Raw genomic sequence first — 16,016 nt, 5'->3', positions numbered from 1 at the left:
AATCTGTCTCAATCTGTCACGGCCTCATCGTGCTGTATTCTCGATCGTCAAGCATTGTTTCTCAGTCTGACCCCAGCCCTGCAAATTCGGAAAACCTCTTGGCCAACCCCTGCTCTTTGTTCGTATGTTCCATCAAATTACTCGATAAATCGGGATGAAGAACTTCCTTAAAGAAGCAGTGATAGATTTTAATGAAGGGACCGAGTTGTGATTTAATTTCTGGAACTAAGCAGGTCCTGGAGGGAGTTCAAGGGTCAAAGAGAGTTACAGGGAGCAGAAAAATTTTGGGGAATGGTGAGGAGAGAGAGCGAGCAATTGGAGCTGACTTTACAATCCCCATTTCTACAAGACAAGAGGGCGTAACTTAAAATTTGAGCTAAACCGATCTAGGGTGATATCAGGAAGGTTCCTTCACACAAAGGATCGTGCAAATCTGCAACCCTCTCCCGCTAAATGGTTTTGAACCTGGGGGTCAATTCGAACATTCAGGAACTGCATCTGATAGTTTTTGATTGTTTGTTTGTTTCGCAATTATTTTAAGGATTATAAAAACACGGTGGATGGATGAAGTCCAAATACAGAACAGTCATGAGCTGATCAGGATTGAGTGGAGAACAGTCTAGGTCCGTTCCTATATTCACATCTTCCTAATCCTGGACCTAACAAATCATCACCCACTCTATTTTTTCTTAACAGTAAAAGTTAATTTCTCCTCCCCATCTTCATAACCAAAAGCAAAACCTGGAGGGAACTGAAACGAGGCTCATTCCTTTGTTGAGAACATTTTCCTCTCACGATTAACGATTTCCTGTTGAATACTAGAACCCCCATCCACCGGTCAGTTACCAGTAACTGTTGCTGATACACAGAGAATCCTGTCACCCCTGCATTCTCTATATTTCCCCAGCTGCAAATTCTTCCATCAGATTTGGAGAATGTTAACCATGAAAAATCAGTCCGATGATGATGTTGTTAACAATAACCAAATCCAATCATCCGGGCTTTTCCCTCTCTGTTAAACCTCTTTCTCGGTGGCTGCATATCTTACTGATTGGACACAGGAGTTGATCCTTCATCAGTCCAGTGACGGACAGACCAACTGAATATTAGAGCAATTTCTGATATGGTTAAATTTCAAATGCAGTTCATTTATCATTTTGCCAATATATCAAGTGATTCAAACTAATCCTGTTAAAGCAGAATGACAGTGAGTTCAGTAAGAAATGTTTACAAAGTACAACAATTTCTTTCTGCTCACTGTACACAAATATAGCGAATTGTTTCAAACAGCAGGAGAGGAAACCGCAGCCCGCAGTCTTCATGTTAGCAATGACCTGAATTTCAGTTTTGTGGGTAGAGGGGTACAGGGAGCACGGATGTTATTGTGGGAACTGAAGTCACTTTTCCTGTGAATGGAGCCGGTTAAAGAGCTCGGGCCAGCCTGAGAGTCCCAGAGGCCGGGGTCAGTGGGTAGCCTGGGGATAAAACAGGCCCCAGAGACAGGAAATAAGATTTGAAAGAGAGAGTGGGTGCGGGAGGGGCGGGGCGGGGAGGTGCGGGGAGGGGGAGGGAGAGCCGGGGAGGGAGATAGGGAGGGAGACAGCGAGGGTGAGAGGGAGGGAGCTAGAGAAGGGCGGAGCTGGAGGAAGAGAGGCAGCGGGCGGGAGGGAGGGAGGAACTTGAATTTTTCCATCAAATTGTGCAACCTCAGGAAGACCTAAAACCTCACGGCCAATGGTGCGGGAGCGGAGGTGTGTCTTGGTAAGTGAGATTGCTGCTTGAATGTGCACAGCAACATCCCACCGCAGCAACCTGATCAATGACTATATAATCTGGTTCAGAGACCCGGTTTGAGGGATTAATATTGATCCCAGGACTCCGGGTAAGACTCCGCTTCTCTTGTTGTAAATAGTCTGGTCGGATTGTTCACATCTGTCCGATAGGGGAAATGGGGTTTCGGTTTAAATTGTGGTTTATGAGTGAAATAGTCATGTATCTTTATTGCCCCTCTGTGGGGCATTACACAATTTTGTGAAACATATTTGCCTCTTCTAGAATTTCAAGCAGTTGGAAGCACTGAAGAAATCCTGGTCCTATCTTTACTAATTCACGTGAACTGTCATAATGAAATATAACATCTTCCAGGCAGTGGAGATATAATATAGGCACCAAAAATACTCACACACCACCGCGGATGTTGGTTTTTTTCCCAGGGAGACTCGGTTGAAGAGTTTCCCTTTTTTGTTACTCTGAGCTTCTCAATGTTGTAATGCTGTCTGCTTCATTCCTGGGAGACAAGTGGGAATCAGAAATGACCACTCCCTCCCTGTGTGACTCCGACTGATACAGTTGTTATCATTAAGGTCAGTCAGCCTCTGACCCCTTATCAGGTCCAATATTTGACTCAATGTTAACGTTTTCTGTTATTTACACTGGGAATCGAAATTCCTGCTGCACTCTCTATCCCTGCCGTGATAAAAAAAATCCGTCTTTCAACTGTGGGTGTCTATCTCTCATTGTCTGTGACACCTCTTCAATTAACAATCTACTTCTGCTTCTCCTTACAGAGTGCAATCTCTTCTGTCTTTTTTCCCTATGCAGTGAACTATGATTCAGTCAGCTGCTCCCTTGCTTTTTACAATGAGGAGGTTGTGAGTTCAAAACTCATTCCCGAATCCTGACCACAAATTCAGGCTCACGTTCTAGTGAATTCTTTGCTGTTCCTGGTGCCAGCTTTTAGACGATGTGTTGAACTGAGCTGCCATCTGCCTTCTCACGTAAAATACACCAAGGCACAATTTCGGAGATGGGCGGGGGAGTTATTCCATGATGTCGGAGCCAAAATTTGTCCCTCAATTAATATCACTTCAAAACAGATCATATTGCCTTCATCACATTGCTGTTCCTGGAAGCTGACTGTGTGCAAATCCTTTGAAAAATTGTTCAAAAACATGATGTCTGAATTCCTGTTAGGAAAAGACAAGTTATTATTGAAAACTCTGCTGAGTGAGCTTCATTGGACAGCAGAGAAATCAGGTGAGGAATTCGAGTAAATCGACGCCAGAGAACAAGTCACCGTCAAAGCAGGATCAACTCTTGCGAAGATCAATGAGTAAAAGCTGAGAGTTCCGCGCATCATCAGATCATTAACCAGAGACACTCACAGAGTGTTTTGTACAATGTGTCTCTAATACAAACCAGAAGAAACGAAGCCTTACCAGTTCATGGTGATATTGGGGATGGAGCTCCATATATTTAATAAGTGAGTAAGAATGAATAAACATAGGACTCCAAACAATGATTAACGGTGTCTTTGACGTGATGCTCTTCCCGATATGCTGATAATCTTGTCCTTCTCGATGGTACATGTATCAGGGAGGAGGCTGCTGTCCAAATACGCATAGGAATTAATGCAGGGTGTCCTGTAGATCGGACATACTGCAGCTAATATGTATAATCTCCGCAACAATGTTTCCGCCTAAGAGATTTGTTTTGTTATTTTTTTCTATTCAGATCATCTTGGGGTGATTGAGAACAAGGAAAGGCCATTCGGACCATGGCCTGAAATGGGCTGAGAGAAAGAGGAAATACTCGGCTGGTGTATTTTTGTAGCATTTACTACATCTGTCTGTGTGAGAATAAAAACGATTTGAGAGGGTGGTTGCAGATTGAAGTGTTTACTGGAAGTAAGAAGATGATACAAATTCACTTTACAGAAAAAGCCAGGTATGTTTCTCGGTCGCGGGCCGCTGGTTATTTTTGGTGTGAATAAGAACAAAAATAGCAGAAGATGGTTTGGATCCATCGGCCTCTGGGCTGTGGGCTTCGCTGCACCGCCCTGCGACGGAGCCGTAATTCCTTCCTGCCGCTGAATACTTTACGGTAGCCAAGCAAATATTCACTTCTTACTTATTTTTAATCAAGAGCACACGTGTTGGGAAGCTCACCCTGGCTGCGCAATTACACTTCACACCACTCCGAATGCAACAGACAGAGAAAGACACACAGAAAAGCAGCAGAGACGATCAGGACACACACAGTGACAGACAGGAAAAGGTGCGCAAACCAGCAAGATCCCGCCCCCACCCCACAAACTCAACCCCCCGCCCCCTCACAGCTGGATGAGGGGAAACAAGCCCAGGAGAGACATGGGGACCACCCGCTTTCTCGGCCACTCACTTTAGCCATCACCATCCCAGCGGGACTAACGGGGAGGCGCGAATCCCTGTGGGATAGAAATGGCAGAAATTCTCACAGCTCCAGTAACTAGACCTCCTAGTGGATCTGGAAGGGACACCAACTTCCGTCCATCTTAAGAGAGTCGCAGTTCCATGCATGTGAATGTGGATTAACCCCTTATATTCCCTCACAGACTCTGTGATCCCCGGGCCCTTGAGAATTCCGAAAAAAAAAACGCTAAGACGACCTGAGAGCTGAGCAGGGGGGAGAGGGGATGAGAGTAGGGCGCGGGACTGGGGACAGAGAGGGAGGTGCGGGGAGTGGGGGTGGCGGAGGTGTAGTGGCGGTGGTTGAAAGCCATGGCGCAGAGTGATGAGTGTGAAAACAGCCGACTTTTAAGGTCACAGGAAAGCGGTGCCTGGAGCTGCCCCGAGAGACAAGCTTTGGGTTGTCAGTAAAAAGATCTCCTGTAATGAAGGCACAAAATCAGAAACAGGAAATGCGGGGAATATTCAGCAGGTCCGAAAGCAGCTGTGGAGAGAGATTCCTGTCGCCAGGATGTGACTCTCCAATTGGATATTTCATGTCGCTCAGATCTTACAATCTCATCACCTTCGTGTGAGGAACAGGTCGGGCAGGAATTGGGTCTTTGTTGATCTGAGCAAACAGAGCAATGCAGCAATGAGAAGCTCCTCACCCCCCGGCGGCTTGGGGAAGGATGGGACTCAGATACAGGAACCTGACAGGTGCTGAAAAAAGGAAAATCACATCGAGTTTTTGAAAGCAGTGACGATGAATGTGGAATTAAAAACCATTTATGTAGAAATGAGTGACAGAGTCAGGATGGCCGAGCGGTCTAAGGCGCTGCGTTCAGGTCGCAGTCTCCTCTGGAGGCGTGGGTTCGAATCCCACTCCTGACATTGTTTTTTCCTTCAGCACCTTCCAAACCCGAGATCTCCACCACCTGGGAGGAAAAAGGCGGCAGATGCATGAGAACAGCAGCAAGCTCCCCTCCGAGCGACACACCATCCTGACTTGGAACTGTATCGCCCTCTCAAATCCTGGAACTCCCTTCCTAACAGCGCTGTGGACCTACTTACACCATATGGGCTGCAGCAGTTCAAGAAGGCAGCTCACTGCCAGCTTCTCAAGGGGAATTTCGGTCGGCCGAGCCAGACTCGAGGCAACTGGATCCCCTGAAAACAGCTCATAAAGTAAACTGGATACAAAAGCAACATACTGCGAATGCTGAAAAACAGAAATAGTAACAATCAGAAAGTGCTGGAAATACGCAACAATTATACAGCATCTGTGGAGAGAAATATAGAACTAGCATTTCAGGCCGGTGAGATCATCATTTCCTTCTCTCTCAGTGTGAAATCCTTGACTCAGTCAATATCCCTCCCCTTTTAATGTCACCTTCCTATTCAAGACCTCAAATACTCCTTCCAAGTGAAACAGTGATGCACTTGTTCTTCTTTCAGTTTAATGTGCTGCATTTGCTGCCGCAATATGTTCTCATCTGCTTCAGGTGGGTGAGCGCTTTGAGGAATCTCCGTTCAATCCGCAAACCTGACTCTGAGCTTCCTGTCACCTGTCATTTCAATTCCCCACCTTGCTCCCACTCTGACCTTTCTGTCCTTGGTCTGCTGCAGTGTTCCAGTGAAGAATAACATAAGCTCGAGGAAGAGTACCTCACCCTACACATTTCTGGCCTCAACATCGAGTTCAATATTTTAAAATTATAAACTCAGCCTCCCTCTTGTTTCATGTGTTTCTTTCAGGGTTATCATTTTATTTTCTGTTTCTTATTTAATTCCTTCACTTTGCAATTGGGCGGCTGATCTTTAGCCATTCTCACCTCATCTCAACCCACATTTTTTTTTTTTTGCCTGTTCCAGTCCTTTGGCTTTGGCGCCGTGAAACCTTTTGTAATTTAATCTCTCTGGGCCCCCAAACCATTACAAACCTGCGCTTTTGTTCAACCTCTTCCCAAATCCCGGACTGGTCCCTTGCTCCAAGCCTATTACATTCCTATATTCCCTCAGTTCAGATGAAGGGCCACCAACCTGAAACATTAATTCCTTTTCTCTCCACAGTTGCTGCTGGGTATTATCAGCATTTTCCGTTTTTATATTATAGCCTGTTCATTGACTGATAACACATCCCTTTTAAGCAAACGTCAACTATCTGGAATTGGTAACAAGCCACTTTTAAACAGACAGAGTCATATTTACACAGTTTCGATTCCCTGACAAAATACAGAATTTTACCGATTCTATTCTGTGCCCACGGGATCAATTCCCATGCCGGCTTCTCACACCCTTCCTGCTCTACAGAATGTAGGACTGATTTCTATCCATAAATCATAGAATGATAAAGGACAGAAGGAGCTCATTCCGCCTGCGTTGGTTCCTTGGTTGAGCGATATAATTACTCCGAGATCCGGGATCTGACCCCATTGTCCCGTATTCCCTTCCTTCAGGTGATTTTTTCCCCCAACTCCCTTTTGAAAGGTAATAATTAATCTGCTTCCATCACCCTCCCAGGTAGCTTCCATTTCACAATGTGCTCACTGTGTAAAATACATTCTACTCACCCCGCTCCTGGTTCTTTTCCCAATCAGCTTCAAACTGTGTCCTCTGGTTAGCGACCCTCCTGTCAGTGGAAACACTTTCTCCTTATTTACTCTAGTAAACTGGTCATCATTTTGAACACCTCATAGGAGATGTTTTTTCGATGCAAAGCAAGTGGAGGGAATAAAGGTGAATCTTTAAGAAGACTGAAGCTGAATGTGAATTTATCCAAATTCGAGCCATTCCAGCAGCAGCGCCGTGATTTAACAAAACTCCCCAAAGCGCTTCAAAGGAGCTTGATCAAGCAACATTCGACATCGAGTCAGATATTTGGCCAAATGAACAAAACCTTAGTAAAACTGATAGATTTTAAGAGGGTATTAAGGGGGAGAGTGAAGTGGGGATGTTTCTAGAAGGAATTGCAGCGCTAAAGGCTCAGACAGCTGAAAACGTGGCCGCCAATGATGAAACAATGCAAAGTGTAAATGAGCAAGAGGACAGAAATGGATTCAGAAAGAGAAATGTCTTGGAATGGAACTGGAACTCCAGTCCGGCCAGTGAGAAATCCCCCCTGAACCACTAATGTTCACACAGCCGCTCATTCCTTGTATCCAGTTGGAAATCTGTCTGAAGGAACATGCAGTCTGACAGAGCGCCTGTGATAATCCTCCACTGTCTGATCTAAAGCTGTAACAGGAGCTGTTCATTACAGCTGTGATAACCGTGTTGGTCTTGGTATTCAGTGGTGCAGATTCGCATCATCCTTGTTTCGAGCTGTCTGTCAGGAACAGTCTGGAAAGATGACTGAGCAGTAATGGGAAGCAGTTTCCGCGGTGGCTGTATATGTCCCATTTTAAATCATACTGAGGGCTGGGCAGACTGACTCTGGTCAGCATCTTTCAAAGGTTTTTGTTTTGTCCTGAGACGGTGATGAGATTTCACCTGTTCAGTGGTTCAGATGGGAAAGTGGGGAGTGACCTGTATAGAAGGAAGTTCGGGACGGCAGTTTCCCTTTTGTGAGAATATTGATAAACCTCTTGCTGACTTTCTTCAATGCTTATCTAAAGCATTCGAATCCACAACCTTTAAATGTCTCTGTTTATACCGACTGCAAGTCCAAAGCGCTATCGGTTGCGCCACAGATCTACACCAATGTTACTTGTTTCCCATCCCAATATGGGAATTTCTGACATTGACGAACAGACGGTTCAAAATTTCAGCAATTTGAACAGTGACGACATTTCAAAAGTGCTCATCGTCCGTAAAATGTTTTTGGACGTCCTGTGCTTGCGTAAAGAGCTATAGAAATTCAGTAGAACTTCAAAACGACATGGGCAGGTTGGTGGAATGGGCGGTTAAGCGGCAGAGAGAACCACAGAACCCTACAAAAGTGACGGCGCAGAAAGAGGTGATTCAGCCCAACATGTCTGTGCTGGATAGAAAAAAGATGAAGAAGAAACTAGCCGCTCATTTTAAACCCTCTTCACAGCACCTGACCCGGAGCCTTGCAGGTTACAGCGCTCCAGATGCAGATCTAAGTACATTTTAAATGAGTTGAGCGTTTCAGCCTCAACCACCGGTTCAGGCAGTGAAATCCAAATGCTCGCCACCCGTTGCATGAAAAAGCTTTTCCTCGTCTCCCCTCTAATCCTTCTAAAAACGACCTTAAATCTCCGCTCCCTGACAATTAACCCCTCAGCGAGGGGAAACAAGAATTTACTGTCCACCCTATCTAGGCCCCTCATCATTTTGTACATCTCAATTAGGTCACCCCTCAGCCTCCTCTGTTCTAAGGAAAACAACCTTAGCCTATCCAATCCTTCCTCGTAGCTGCAATTTTCTAGCTTTGGCAGTATTTTTGTAAATCCTTTCAGTGCTCTCTACAGTGTAATTATGTCCTTCCTGTAAGGTGGCGACTAGAACTGTACACAAAATTCCAGCTGTGGACTAACCAGCGCTTTTGCAGTTGATTTCCTTTTCCAGAGAAATGTGAAAAGATTAATTGTGGTCGGAAGAAAGCAAAGAGGCAACATAAAATAAAGCGTGTACACCCAAAGAGCGTGCAAGAGCAGGGGGAAATTGTGGGCATGTTCATAAATGATTGAAGGTGACAGGAAAACTTTTATTCATTCACAGGATGTGCACTTCGCTGGCTGGGCCAGCATTTATTGCCCATCCCTAGTTGCCTTTGAGAAGGTGGTGGTCAGCGGCTTTCTTGAGCCGCTGCAGTCCATGTGGTGTAGGTTCACCCACAGTGCTGCTGGGAAGGGGGTCCCAGGATTTTGACCGAGCGACAGTGAAGGAAAGGCGAGATATTTCGAATTCAAGATGGCGTGTGACTTGGAGGGCAACTCCCAGGTGGTGATGTTCCCATGTAGCTGCTTCCGTTGCCCTTCTCGACCGTAGTGGTCGTGGGTTTGGAAAGTGTTGTTTAAGGAGGCTTGGTGAATTCCTGTATACATCTTGTAGATGCTTCACACTCCTCGACTGTGCGTCAGTGGTGGAGGGAGTGAATGTTTATGGATGTGGTGCTTTCTCCTGGATGATGCCAAGCTTCCTGAGTGTTGCGGGTGCTGCACTCCACCAGGAAATTGGTGACCATTCCATCACACTCCTGACTTGTGCCTTATAGATTCTGGACAAGCTTTGGAGAGTCAGGAGGTGAGTTACACGTCGCACAATCCCTCGCCTCTGACCTGCCCTTTTAACGACAGTGTTTATAAAGCTAGTCCAGTTCAGTTTTTGGTAATCAGTAACCCTCAGGATGTTGAGAGTGAGCGATTAATGGTGGTAACGCCATTAAACGTCAAGGGCCAGTGGTTAGCTGCTTTCTTGTTGGAGATGGCCATTGCCTGGCACTTTTGCGGCGCAAATGTTACTTGTCATTTTTCAGCCCAAGCTTGGATATTGTCCAGGTCTTGCTGCATTTGGATATGGACTGCTTCAGTATCTGAGGAGTCACGAATGGTGCTGAACATTGTGAAATTATAAGCGAACATCCCCACCTCTGACCTTTTGATGGAAGAAAGGTCGTTGATGAAGCAGTCGAAGAAGGTTGGGGTGAGCACATTACCCTGAGGAACTCCTGCAGTGATATCCTGGAGCTGAGATGACTGAACGCCTTAGGCATGACTATAAACTAATGGAGTTTTCTACCTGATCCCATTGACTCCAGTTTTCCTAGCGCTCCTTGATGCCACACTCAGGCAAATCCGGCTTTGATGTTAAGGGCACTCACTCTCACTTCTCCTCGGGAGTTCTGCTCTTTTGCCTATATGTGAACCAAGGCTGTAAGGAGGTCAGGAGCTGAGTGGCCCTAGCGGAGCCCAAACTGTGCATCAGTGAGCAGGTTATTGTTAAGCAAGTGCGGCTTGATAGAACTATTGATGACCCCTTCCATTACATTACTGCTGATCGAGAGTAGACTGATTGGGAGGTAATTGGCCGGGTTGGATTTGGCCTGCTTTCTGTGTACAGGAAATACCTGGGCAATTTTCCACATAGCTGGGTAAATGCCAGCGATCTATCTGTACTGGAAAAGCTTGGCTCGGGGCGTGACAAGTTCTGGGGCACAAGTCTTCAGTCCTATTTCCAGAATATTGTCAGGGCCCATAGCCTTTGCACTACTCAGTGCCATCAGCTGTTTCTTGATATCACGTGGAGTGAATCGAATTGGCTGAAGACTGGCATCTGTGATGCTGGGGACCTCTGGAGGAGGCTGAGATGGATCATCCACTCGGCACTTCTTGTAGCAAATGCTTATCATTTGTGCTGATGTGCTGAGGCCCTCCATTATTGTGGATGGGGATATTTGTGGCGTCTCTTCCTCCAGTGAATTGTTTAATTGTCCATCACCATTCCCGACTGGATGCAGCAGGACTGCGGATTTTAGGTCTGTCTGTTGGTTGTGTGATCGCTTAGCTCTGTCTATCACTTGCTGCAGATGCTGTTTGACAAGCAAGTAGTCCTGTGTCATAGCTTCACCAGGTTGACAGCTCATTATCAGGTCAGGCTGGTGCAGCTCCTGAAATGTCCTCTTCACTCTTCATTGAACAATGGTTGATCAACTGGCTTGATGGTAATGATATAGTGGGGAATAAGCCAGCCCATGAGTTTACAGTTTGTGTTCGAGTACAGTTCTGCTCCTGCTGATGGCCCACAGGGCTTCATGGATGTCCGGTCTTGTGTTGCTAAATATGTTCAAAATCTATCCCATTTAGCACGGTGGTAGTGCCACACAACACGATGGAGTCTGTCCTCAATGTGAAGGCGGGACTTCGTCTCCACAACTTCTGTTCTATAGTCACTTCTACTGATTCTGTCGTGGACAAATGCATCTGCGGCAGGCAGATTGGTGAGGATGAGCTCAAGTATGATTTTCCCTCTTTTGGTTCACTCAGCACCTGCCACAGACCCAGTCTCGCAGCGATGTCATTTAGGACTCGTCCAGCTGGGTCAGTAGTGGTGCTACCGAGCCACTTTTGGTGATGCACATTGAATCCCTCCACCCGGAGGCCATTCTGTGACTTTGCCACCCTCAGTGCTTCCTCCAAGTGGTGTTCAACATGCAGGAGCACTGGTTCATCAGTTGAGGGAGGGCGGTACGTGTAAATCAGCAGATTTCGTTGCCCATGTTTGACCTGATGCCATGAAAATTAATCGCGTCCGGAGGCGATTTTGAGGACTCCCAGGGCTACTGCCACCCTACTGCATTACCACTGTGCCGCCACCTCTGCTGGGCCTGTCCTACCGGTGGGATAGGGCATATCCAGGGTGGATAGTGATGGTGGAGCCTGGGACATTATCTGTGAGGGTGAATATTTCAGGCTGTTGCTTGCCTAGTCTGTGAGGCAGCTCTCCCAATTTCGGCACTAGCCCCCAGATGTTAGTAAGGGGGACTTTGCAGGGTGGACAGGGCTGAGATTGACGGTGCCGAGGTCGAAGACACGTGGTCCGTCCGGTTGGATTCCTTTTTTGTGGCTTTGTAGCGGTTTGTTACAACTGAGAGGCTTGGTAGGCCATTTCAGAGGGCAGTTAAGGGTCAACCACATTGCTGTGTCTTCGACAGTGCGATCAAGTGGCGCTAACTCACCAATCACCTGCTCACTGTAGCTCAGTTTGGTTTCCGCCAGGGTCACTCAGCTCCCGACCTCATTGCAGCCTTGGTCTTAATATGGACAAAAGAACTGAACTCAAGGCGTGAGTTGCAAGTGACGACAGTTGACTATACAGAAGCATTTGGCAGAGTCTGGCATTGAGAAACCCAACAAAACTGAAGTCAATTTATACAAGAAGGGAAACTCTCCACTGGTTGGATTCGGCCCCGGGATTTCTAATACATTCCAAAAGATTTCCAGCATCCACAATATTTCGCATTTTGTTAATTTCCTGTGGGTGGCAATGAAAGGATATGTTGAATGCATTTGTTGTGGCAGCTGGCTCGTTGGTCTAGGGGTATGATTCTCGCTTTGGGTTTTGTGGTGAATTAATATGCGAGAGGTCCCCGGTTCAATTCCCGGACGAGCCCTCCCAGCATTTTATTACATTAATTCGTGTGTTCGAGGCGGTGCCAGTTGGGGAAATCAGGACCAGATTTGAACATCCGGGAAATCATTGCGGAGAATAAATCACAACACAGAAAATGAACGCAAAGTTTCTCCTAATGCATCGAATACGGCAACTCTCTCCTTGTGGGTTCAGTCGGATGCTGATTGCAGTCAGTTACAGTCTTGAGTGAAAAACCACATTTCAGTTGTGTTCCGGTACTTGCAGTGAGTCGGAAGGAGTTTCTTTATTCTTCCAGATGAATGTATGTTTCGGTCTTTCCGCGGTGGGTTTTCACACTGTCTAGAAACATGTTGAAGTGTTGAAGTGATTCACATTAGTCGATTTACAACAGTTCCTACCTGATGTGATGGAAATGTATTTTATTGACAAACTACATGAGACACCTGGATGGTTATTCAGGACCTGAAACAAGCAGGATCATTTAGTTCAACAGTTCATAGATGCAAAACAGTACAGGAGGATGTTTAATAAGGATTTTGCACGTGACGAGGTGGCCGAGAGGTTAAGGCGATGGGCTGCTAATCCATTGTGCTTTGCACGCGTGGGTTCGAATCCCACCTTCGTCGTCCGTTTATTAACGGGTTCTTCGTGAACGCGGTGCTTTTTCAGAAGGCATGTCTGAAATCACTGATGTAATCGTTCCGAGGCCAGGTTTACAGAGGAGGTGGCGTCAGGATAATGTCGCGCATCACTCCATGATTGTCTGAATTTAGGGCTGCTCATCCATTGTGCTTCCCACGCGTGAGTTTGTTCCATGTTGTCGGAGCCCACATTGATCCCTCAATTAAAATCACTTGATAACAGATTATATTGTCTTTATCACATTGCTGCTCCTGGAAGCCGGCTGTGAGCATATTTTTAAACAAATTGTTCAAAAACATGGTGATTGAAGTTCTGTGAGGAAAAATCAAATTACTGTTGAAAACTCTGCTGAGTGAGCTTCGTTGGACAGCAGAGAAATCAGGTGAGGAATTCGAGTAAATCGACACCAGAGGAAAAGTCAACGTCAAAACTGGATCAACTCTTGTGAAGATCAATGAGTAAAAGCTGAGAACTCCGTGCATCATCATTTCATTGACCAGAGACACTCACTGAAGTGTTTTGTACAATGTGTCTCTAATGCAAACCTGATGGAACGAAACCTTCCCAGTTCATGGAGATATTGGGGATGGAATCCCATATTTTAAATACGTGATTAAGAATGAACAATCATATCTGTAAAAATAATGATTATCTGTGTCTTTGACGTGATGTTGTTTCCGCTATGCTGATAATCTTGTCCTTCTCATGGTCCATGTCTCAGGGAGGACGCTGCTGTCCAAATAAGCATGGGAATTACTGCAGGGTGTCCTGTAGATCGGACATACTGAAGCTAATATGTATAAACTTCACTATATCGGGTCCATATAAGATATTTGTTTTCTTCTTTATTACTCAGATAATCATAGAGTGATAGAGAGCAAGGGAAGGCCGTTCGGACCATGGCCTGAAATGGGCTGAGAGAAAGGGGAAATCCTCGGCTGGTTTATTTTTGCAGCGCTTCTGCTGCGTCCGTGTGTGAAATAAAACGATTTGAGAGATTGGTTACAGATTGAAGTGTTCACCGGAAGCAAGAAGCTGATGTAAATTTACTATGAAGCAAATTAAGAGATGATTTTGTGTCGCAGACAAATGTTTTTTTTTGGTGTTAATGAGAATTTAAATAAACTGAATATGGTTTCAATGCATCGATCACTGGGTTAGGAGGCCAGCACGCTTCTCCAACGCCAGTCTCCTCCGAAGCAACAATTTTCTACTGCCTATTACCGTTGTTTGGTAGCCAAACACCTATTCACTTCCTCATAACTTTTTAAACAAGAACACACCTATTGGGAAGCTCACCCAAGCTCCGCAAATCCACTAACGCTACCATGAATGTACCAGACAGAGAAAGACACACAGGAAAGTAGTAAGGGACTATCAGGATAAACACAATGGCTGACAGGAAAAGGTGCCGAGCAAACCAGCAAGATATTACGATGGAGAAACTGATCATTTACGAAAATTTATTTCCTGTTGCATAAAGATAGGGCCTGTTTTAGATGTAATTCCCGTTGAGTAACTGTGCTCCCTGCTGTACAACTGTTCGCTCTGTGGTGAAACTGTGATTCTGCCGTTGAAACATTCTCACTGTCGTTGTGTAAAATGATTCCCTGTTGTGCAAATGTGCTCCCGGCTGTGTAAATATGATCCGCTGTGTGCAAAAATTTTCTCTGTTCGATAAAGTTGTTTCCTCTAGTGTAAAGATATTCTCTGTTCTGTGAGGATGTTTTCTGTGGGAAAATATGTTCTTCCTGGTGTCATGGTCTTCCTTGTCAAATGCTGACTTGATATCAAGGGCAGTCGCTGTCACCTCCCCCGTTGAGTTCAGCAGTTTTGCCCATGTTTGGGCCAAGGCTGCAGTGCAGTCAGGAGCTGAATGGCCCTGGTGGATTCCAAACTAATCGTCAATGAACCGGTTATTGCTGAGTAACTGCTGCTGGATACCACTGTCGAACACTCCATCCATCATTTCTTTCTTTTGATAGGGAGAACAGTAATGGTGTGGTTCCTTGCCGGGTTGGATTTGTCCTGCTTATTTTCTGTGGACATGATTACCTGTTGGCATAGCCAGCAACTCTCACATCTCATGGGGTAAAAAAAAATGTTCCGGTCTTGTATAAAGCTCTCGTTAAACCAGAATTGGAGGTGGGTAAAAGGATCCGTTGAACGGGGAGAGGACTCCTGCCCAAAAAAGTGAGCACGGAGACGAAGACGGCAGAAGATGAGTTCAGCATCGTGCCGAGCCCGAAATTCATTGAGATGAGGGCATAAGTCCTTTGCTGAGCACTGAACATTAAGCGTCGGAGAGGGGAAGGGTAGGGGGTATAGTGAATACACGGCCGGGGCTGGGATTGGAAGATGGGGTGGGGACGGAGGGACAGGCAGGAGTGGAGGGTCCTAGATGGGTGTTGGTGTCAATGAGTTGTTGGAGCTTGCGTTCCTTAGCACTTGAGAGAAAGAGAAAAAGTTTTTTGTTATGGCGTCGGATGAGACGAAGAATAAAATGAAACTGGGGGCACGCGCAGCTTTGAAAAAGGGTGCGGTGGTACTGCTGGAGGGAGAGTTCGAGTGTGTTCATATGGTGGCGCATGGCACTGAGTGTGGATCTCAGAAAGCGACGGGAACAGCAGTCCGAGAAACGTTTTATGTCCCGGAGATACCTATAATCCTGGGTGGGTTCGAAACAAGAGGGATGGAATTTCAATTGAAATCCAGGTGGGGTAAGTCAGAGACGGAGACAGTCACTGAGAAAGGAAATATGGCTGTGAAAGCGGGTTTTAGTAAACACGTTGTCAAACACCAGGAGAGAAATGGAAAGCAATGAAGGTGAACAAGCCAAAAGAGAGATACGGAAATCCTGTCGGAGAGAGGAGCAGTACTTCTTCAAGGTAGGCATTTCTTGAAGAGGAGTGGCGGTCAATTCAACACAGAGATAAAAACAAAAAACTTCGGATGCTGGAAATCCAAAACAAGAACAGAATTACCTGGAAAATCTCAGCAGGTCTGGCAGCATCGGCGGGGAAGAAAAGAGTTGACGTTTCGAGTCCTCATGACCCTTCAACAGAACTGAGTAATGTTAGGAGAGGGGTGAAATATAACCTTGTTTAAGGT

The 16,016-nt window shown here is 45.9% G+C and overlaps 1 protein-coding gene and 2 non-coding genes across 3 annotated transcripts in view; 2 read left to right on the top strand and 1 right to left on the bottom strand.

The window, feature by feature from the left end:
* Positions 1 to 15,977, bottom strand: part of LOC144670304 (uncharacterized) — a 210,811-nt gene extending 194,834 nt beyond the window's left edge. The window contains exon 1 of the mRNA XM_078532792.1: positions 15,890 to 15,977. The gene's annotated coding sequence lies outside the window, so the exon portion shown is untranslated. The remainder of the gene's footprint in view (positions 1 to 15,889) is intronic.
* On the top strand, positions 5,017 to 5,099 carry trnal-cag (transfer RNA leucine (anticodon CAG)). The gene has a single exon. It is a non-coding gene; the product is annotated as a tRNA-Leu (tRNA).
* Positions 12,808 to 12,889, top strand: trnas-gcu (transfer RNA serine (anticodon GCU)). The gene has a single exon. It is a non-coding gene; the product is annotated as a tRNA-Ser (tRNA).
* Positions 15,978 to 16,016: the final 39 nt, after the last annotated feature.

The sequence above is a fragment of the Cetorhinus maximus genome, chromosome 31 (assembly GCF_964194155.1).
Source record: "Cetorhinus maximus chromosome 31, sCetMax3.hap1.1, whole genome shotgun sequence".
NCBI classification, from domain to species: Eukaryota; Metazoa; Chordata; class Chondrichthyes; order Lamniformes; family Cetorhinidae; genus Cetorhinus; species Cetorhinus maximus.
The sequence above is the reverse complement of the archived record's forward strand: the minus strand, read 5'-3'. Positions and strand labels throughout refer to the sequence as shown.